The sequence below is a fragment of the Hevea brasiliensis genome, chromosome 12 (assembly GCF_030052815.1).
Source record: "Hevea brasiliensis isolate MT/VB/25A 57/8 chromosome 12, ASM3005281v1, whole genome shotgun sequence".
Lineage (NCBI taxonomy): Eukaryota > Viridiplantae > Streptophyta > Magnoliopsida > Malpighiales > Euphorbiaceae > Hevea > Hevea brasiliensis.
Window position 1 is genome coordinate 42,457,129 of NC_079504.1, and position 8,306 is coordinate 42,465,434.

Sequence of the window (8,306 nt, forward strand, 5' to 3'; positions counted from 1 at the left end):
TTCCAAAGTAAATAGCTTACCTCAACTTTGAAGTTCAATAACCCAATTTCTTCTTTCTTTTCTTCTTTCTCTCTTGCTCAATCTCCTCTTCTAGTTACCAAAACAAGTTTTAGTGATGGAGAGTATGGTTTCTATGGTGGGAATTAGGGTTTCTTGAAGCTCAAAATGAGCTTTAATGGTGGATGAAGTGAGGGAGAGATGAGAGAGAGAGAGGGCGGCAAGGGAAGAAGATAAATCCCTTTTTTTTTCTTTTCCTTTTTGTTTTTTTTTAGTCTTATGGAAGACCAGAAATTAAATTAAATAAATTTTTAATTAAAGTAATTATTGCATCATGCATGAGGTCATGCATGATGTCATCACTTTTTACTTTTCCATTTTCTTTCTCTTTTTTTTTTTTATTTTTTTATTAGTTCTTTAATTTAATTTTCGCTTCTCAATTGACCAAATTGCCCGTCGTCGGTTCGACCTTGTTTGGAAATAATTCAATATTTCTTCCGGATCTCTGACCTAATTATTTGACTGGCTTAACAATTCTTATTCGTGATTTTCTCTTTTCCACTATGTTCGTAATGGTCCTAAGGACCGCAGCGTCACATTTTACAGTTCAAAATTTGAGTTTAAATCGACTTCGCAGTCCTTCCCGAGAAGGTCATCCATCGCTGTGACTCTCGGCTCATTTAACTTCTTATGTTCTATTTTTCTTGTTTATACTTAACTAATTGACAATTACTAATTATTTGTTTTTATGGCTTATCTAGTTGTCTTAAGTGTGGTTCTAATTCCCTTAATTATTCGGACCGACTCCGATCACCGGAATAGTGAAATATACCAGGCTATACAAATAGGGGTGTTACAGAAGTTGTCAATGCTAATGTGCCTAGGGGAAGTATGATGGATCATGCATTCCCTCATTTTGATGATTTGAGAGAGAGTATAACAAGACCGAGAATTGATGCAAATGGCTATAAGATGGATTTTGGGGTATTCCTTTGTGGTTCAACTATCGAGGCTCGGGGTCTTCATTACAAGTGCAGCTACCTCCTTATTGGTTGAATTACGGATGGAGGGGATTTTTTTTAATTGGAGTTATTAGATTCCATCATGATCAGCCTCCTTTAGTGGATACTTGTACTACTATCTATGACTTGTATGCATACAAATTGTCATTGGAACAAAGTTTGTTTTTAGGTCGCTCTACGATGGATATCTCTCAAGATTTATGCATCACTTCTGATCAACTTTAGGTTAGCTTTGTGCCTCCTAGCTCCATAACTGGTCTAGATCAATTGGAACGATGTAATCAACTTAAGGCATCATTTTTTTCTGACTAGTTAGAGGTGAAGAATTGTGAACTTTGTCTAATGTATTATGGTGGCAATGGTGGAAACAATCAAAATAATGAAAATGAAGCTCGAGGGGAAGAAGTTGTCAATGCTAATGTGCCTAGGGAAAGTATAATGGATCATGCATTCCCTCATGTTGATGATTTGAGAGAGAGTATAACAAGACCGAGAATTGATACAAATAGCTATAAGATAGATTTTGGGGTATTTCAAATGATTCAAAATTCCTAATTGGGGGGATATTGTTCAGAAAATCCACACACACATCTTAAGAAGTTTGCTATGATTTGTGATATGAAAAAACAACTTGGAGTATTTGATAATGCAGCAAGATTGAAGCTATTCCCATTCTCTTTCAAGGATAGAGCATTAGATTGGCTTGATTCTCTACCTCACAATTCTATTACAAATTGGGAGCAACTCACTGATGCATTTCTTACACAATATTTTCCACTTGGAAAAACTCAAGAATTGAGGAATCAAATGACAGCTTTCAGACCAAGAGAAGATGAAACTCTCTATGAATCATGGATGGGAAGGGAGGAGTTAGAGAGACAATGCCCACATCATGCCATTCCAAAATGGATGATAAACTAGAATTTTTACACCAATGTTACTCCTACAATTAGAGGGATTATTAATGCTTAAACAGGAGGAGAATTTATTATGAAGCAAAAAGATGAAGCCTATGAGCTGTTGGAGAAAATTGTAAAGAATACTCATCTTTGGAGTAGTTCAAGAGGACCAGCTCCAATGCAAAAGAGGCAAGCTACTGAAATGCATGACCTTGATCCATTCTGTTAGTAGTATGTCCTAGAGCATATCATTTAGTATGTATCTTGTATATGTTTTATTAATAAAAAGGCATTTTCACTTTTCCGTTTATATAATATATTTATGTGTAATAGAAAAGGTCCATTGATATTTTATTAGAAATTCTATTCTTAAGTTGTTAAGAATATCAGTGTTTCTAGCACAAAGTATCATAAATTGGTTCACAATCAAGGATAATTCACAATAAGGACATGACTTATCCAGAAAGATTATAATCATATTTGTTCCCAAGTTATTTATATGAGATGTAAATAAGATGGAATGGTGAGTCTCATGCCATATAACAAATATGATAGGCACTTATGCATGATAAGTAGGCCGAACCAGTGACATTTATAACAAGCACATGGAGTTTACTCATGTTAATGCATTGTCATAAATCATATTAGTGCATATAATATTTAGACCTGAGATGGCACAATTATCTTGTATATAGGTGGTTTGAGTTTGATACTGCTTTCATACTTGTACTGTGTATGGGTATATGGGCATGTGTTGGCTTCTACTAGTTATATATGGAGGTAGGTGTTGATCAAGATGGAATCTGTTACCCTAAGTAAATAGGGATAAAATCCTATGTTCATTTAATTGTTCTTGATGTTTCAAGTTCCTGGCCAGGACATATAGATTTAATCAGAAAAGAGTTTATGATGAGAAAAATCTTTTTAATCAAGAATTGGAATTAAAAGAGAACATAATTTTCATAGCAAATGGAGTTTGACATAAACCATGACTCCAGCTTGAATTGGGATTTTGTAACAGAGAGATTCTAGTGCATGGTAATATATGATAAAAGGTTCATTTAAGGTATTCCTTATTGATGGCCATGGCATGCTATGCTAGGTGTTAACCATGGTCTATGAGGTGCATAAAATGATTTAGAGAAATCATTTATGGTAAGAAAGAGTTCTGATGATATTAAGAGTTAATATCATATCTCATTGCCAATTAGTGATGAGCCTAGTGAGTCACACACATACACAAGTAATCACCAAGTTAAATGTGATTTAATTAATTAGTTAAAGAGTTTAATTGATTAATTAAATAGGTTTGATTTGTAATTAGATTGCAAAGTCCCTAGCATGGCTTGAAACCAAATCTAGGTTATTGGATGTATAGTATAAGTTAAATTTATATTTAAAGTGTTTAAATATGAATTTAATTATGTGAAATTAATTAATAGAGATTAATTAATTAATTAATATAAATTGATTAGAAGAGGAAAAATAATTATTTTGGGTTGAGAACTCAAAATTACAATACAAGGGTAATTTGGTCATTTCACAGGGTGACATGTGGCACCATATGAGCTTGCCATTTGTCTTCCAATCATGTAAGATGATCAAAGTCAAGATTAAATCTAGCTTTAACACTTGGCTTAATGTGATTAGGTCAATTAAAATTCTGAGCCAATCAGAAGATGACATGTGGCAAGGGTTTTAAGTGATGACCTAATTATATAATGTGATGTTATGAAAGAATAATATAACAATCTGATTATTCTCTCAAGGTGCCGCCACCCAAAGAGGCTCTCCTCTCTCTTCTTCTTCTTCTTTCATCAATTCAAAGAGAATTGCCCATATTCTCTTGAATTAAAATTGCTAGAAATCGTTTCTAGTGTCCTATATACATCTACAACCTCTCTAAAGGAAAATCCCTATTTTCTAATTGGTTGGCAAGGCCTTAGAAGCTGTTCAAGGGGCTGCCATTGGTGATCTTGGTGTGGACAAACTAGAGGGATAACATTTGGGGTCCTAGGTGCTTCCCAAAGGTACCAAACATATCTATAATTCATTAAAAGGTTAGTGCACATGTTCTTGAATTAATCTAGGGTTTTAATGAATTAATATGTTAATTATAAAATCTTAAATGGCAAATGTAGATCCAAATATATATTAACAGTGTTTTAATATGTAATTAAACATTGAAATCAATAGGTAAAAATTGAATCTTACATGATGCATGAGACCCTAGAAGAAAATTTTTGAAGTCATTGTTCTAATCTAATAATTTTCATGCTTCCGCTCCTTCACATTCAAATTGATTAATGCAAAGGTTGATACACTTATAAATTTTTTGGCAAAGAAGATGGAAGATTTAAGTGTGTTGGTTAGTTCATCATTACCATCTGAAAGTGTACAATAGATAGCCTGTGCAGAAGGAACAATGAGTTATGGAGTAGATATGGAGAGTAGGCTGCATATGTTGGTAATTATGGAAAAAAACAGATGGGGAATCCTTACTCTCAAACATATAATCTAGCTTAGAGGAATCATCCTAACTTTTCACGGGGAAATCAGCAAAACCAAGTCCCAAATCAGAATTTTCAACCACAACAGCAACAAGGAATTCCATATCAGCAAAATAGGCAATCATTGCCTAATTTTCAGCAGAGAAACATGAATCCTCCACCAAAATAGCAAGAGCAAGGTTTTATCACAAAATTTTTGTTACAACAGATTCTTGCCAACCAAACTAAGCATGATGAAGAGATGAAAGAAATGAAACCAAGGCTAGAACAGATGCAAACACATAACAGAATGCTGGAAAACCAGATTGCACAACAAGCATCTTCCTCAAGTATCAAGTCTTTTGGAAAACTTACAAGTCAGCCAAAAAACCCAAGAAAGCAGTATCAACCTATCACTTTAAGCAGTGGGAAGGTATTAAACAATGAGAAGAGTGAAAAAAGTGAGAAGAGAGAAAATGAGAAAGAAATTGATGAGAGTGAAAAACAAGCAAGTGAGAAAGAAAGTGCAGAAAAAGATAAAGAGAAAGTTGAAGAGAAGGAAGAGAAGTATATACCTCCAGAGCCTTATAAGCCTCAACTTCCCTTTCCATAAAGATTTCAAAAAGCCAAGCTTGATAAGCAATTTGGGAAGTTCTCAGAGGTTTTAAATAAGCTATACATAAATGTGCCTTTTATTGATGCTCTTTCCCAAATGTCCTCTTATGCAAAATTGTTGAAGGAAATTCTCTCAAACAAGAGGAGACTTGAAGATCATAAGACTGTAGCCCTTACAGAAGAGTACAGTGCCACACTCTAAAGGAAACTTCCTCCTAAGCTCAATGACCCCGGAAGTTTTTCAATTCCATGTCATATTGGAGAGTCATGCTCTATAAAAGCTTTATTTGATTTAGGGGCTAGTGTAAGCCTTATGCCCCTTTCCATCTATGAAAAGCTCAATATGGGAGATCTAAAACCAACCCACATTTCTCTTAAGTTAGCTGATAGATCAATTAAATATCTGAAAGGGATTTTATATACCTATTGACTTTGTCATTTTGGACATGAAAGAGGATTCTAATATCCTAATTATTTTGGGAAGGCCTTTTCTATCTACAGTAGGAACATTAATTGATGTTAAAGGTGAAAAATTAACTCTTAGAGTTGGTGAAGATCAATTGGTTTTCAATATTAATAACACCATGAAGAAGCATCATTCTAAAACTGATACTTGTTTGAGAATTGATATCATTGATGAGCTTGTTGAAGAACATTTCAGAAAGAGATATCCAGAAGATCCACTTGAAAATTGCTTGGTTCATGGAGGAAGCATAAATCATGATAATCCTAATGTGGTTGCACATGCTCAACATTTGAAGAGTAGTCCACCATTCATTTCTGCTCCAGTTTTTCAACTTACACAAGTGGAGAAAAGTGAAATTAAGCTACCATCATTCAAGGAAGAAGATGCACTAAAGGTAGAATTTAAGCAACTTCCTTCTCAGCTCAAGTATGAATTTCTTGGCCCCAATAACACTTATCCAGTAATTATAAATGCAAATTTGAGCACTTTAGAGGTTGATAAGTTGTTAAGAGTGTTGAGGTAATTTAGGAAGGTTTTAGGATACACAATAGATGACATCAAGGGAATTAGCCCTCACTTTTGCATACATAAAATTATTTTGGAAGAAAATTGCAAACCTTCTATTGAACATTAGAGGAGGTTGAACCCAAATTTGAAGGAAGTTATTAAAAAGGAAATTTTGAAGTTGCTTAATACAGGAATAATATATCCTATCTCAGATAGTACATGGGTGAGCCCAGTGCATGTTATCCCTAAAAAGGGTAGAATAACAGTGGTTAAAAATGAAAATAATGAATTAATTCCCACAAGAACAGTGACTAGTTGGCGAATGTGCATAGATTATCAAAAATTAAATAATGCCACTAGAATAGATCACTTTCCACTTCCCTTCATTGATCAAATATTAGAAAGACTGGCTAGGCATTCTTATTTTTGCTATTTAGATGGGTATTCAGGATTTTTCCAAATCCCTATCTATCCAAATGATTAATAGAAAATCACTTTTACTTGTCCATATGGAACCTTTGCCTACAAGAGAATGCCATTTGTGTTGTGCAATGCACCGGCCACTTTTCAAATGTGCATGATGGCAATCTTCTCAGATTTCATTGAAGATATAATGGAGGTTTTTATGGATGACTTTTCTGTTTATGGATCTTCATTTGACATATGTTTAGCTAATCTTTCTAAAGTTTTGCAGTAATGTGCAGATACTAACCTTGTGTTAAACTAGGAAAAGTGTCATTTCATGGTTCAGGAAGGGATAGTGCTTGGACATTTGGTGTCTAATAGGGGAATAGAGGTTGATAAAGCCAAGGTTGAAGTGATAGAAAAGATGCCCCCTCCCACCAATGTCAAAGGAATTCAAAGTTTTTTAGGGCATGCTGGGTTCTACAAATGCTTTATTAAGGATTTTTCTAAAATAGCTAAACCTTTGTTTAATTTATTAAGTCATGACACACCATTTATATTTGACTAAGAGTGTTTGGATGTCTTTTGCAAGTTGAAGTAAGCTCTTATTACTGCACCAATCATGCAACCGCCTGATTAGAGTCTCCCTTTTGAAATTATGTGTGATGCTAGCAACTATGCAATTGGAGCTGTTCTTGGTCAAAGGAAAGATAAGAGGGTATATGCTATTTATTATGCTAGTAGAACACTGGATGAGGCTCAGATCAATTATGCGACAACTGAAAAGGAATTTTTAGCAATTGTCTTTACATTGGAAAAGTTCAGAACTTACATTATTGATTCAAAGGTAGTTATATTTTCAGACCATGCTGCCATTAGGTATTTGCTCCATAAAAAGGAGGCTAAACCTAGGCTCATTAGGTGGATTTTGATGCTACAAGAGTTTGATTTGGAAATTAGAGATAATAAGGGAGCTAAAAATGTAGTTGTAGATAATCTTACTAGGTTGAAATTGGATGATGAAGAAAAGGATGTAGTCCCTATTGATGAATTCTTCTTGGATGAACAACCTTTCTCTCTTGTTGCTAAATTACCTTGGTATGAAGACTTGGTGAATTATCTATCTTGTGGAGTTTTACCTCTAGGAATGACATGGCAACAAAAGAAAAAGTTTTTGCATGAGGTGAGATTTTATACATGGGATGATCCTTTGCTCTTTAGGAGATGTTATGATGGTTTGATAAGAAGATGTATTCCTGATGAGGAGATAGAGAGTGTTATGCATCATTGTCATGCTTCTGATTATGGAGGACACTTTGGAATCTCTAAAACAACTGGTAAAATTCTACAAGCTATTTTTTTTTTGCCAAACCTTTTCAAGGATGTGAGGAAATTTGTATTAGGATGTGATAAATGCTAAAGGAGTGGAAATCTGTCAAAAAGAGATGAAATGCCCCAAAATGGTATTCTTGAGGTAGAATTATTTGATGTATGGCGAATAGATTTTATGGCCCCATTTCCTCCCTCATATGGCAATAAATACATTCTAGTTGGAATTGACTATGTGTCAAGGTGGGTAGAAGTTGTTACAACTACAGTTAATGATGCTAAAGTGGTAGTGAAATTTTTAAAGAAATTTATCTTGAGTAGATTTGGAGAAAACAATGAACAATTCTAGGAATGATTGGTCTATCAAATTAGATGATGCTTTATAGGCATATAGACTGCTTACAAAACCCCTATAGGAACTATTCCTTTTAGGTTGGCGTATGGTAAGTCTTGTCATTTACCTATGGACCTAGAGCATAGAGTATATTGGGTCATTCAGACCTTGAATTTTGATCTCAAACAAGCTGGTGAGAAGAGGCTATTGCAACTTAATGAGCTTGAAAAATTAAGGATGGAT

The 8,306-nt window shown here is 34.3% G+C and overlaps 1 non-coding gene across 1 annotated transcript; it reads right to left on the reverse strand.

Moving 5' to 3' along the window:
- Positions 1-1,811: 1,811 nt before the first annotated feature.
- On the reverse strand, positions 1,812-1,918 carry LOC131171613 (small nucleolar RNA R71). Its single transcript, XR_009142273.1, has one exon. It is a non-coding gene; the product is annotated as a small nucleolar RNA R71 (small nucleolar RNA).
- Between the last annotated feature and the right edge of the window lie 6,388 nt (positions 1,919-8,306).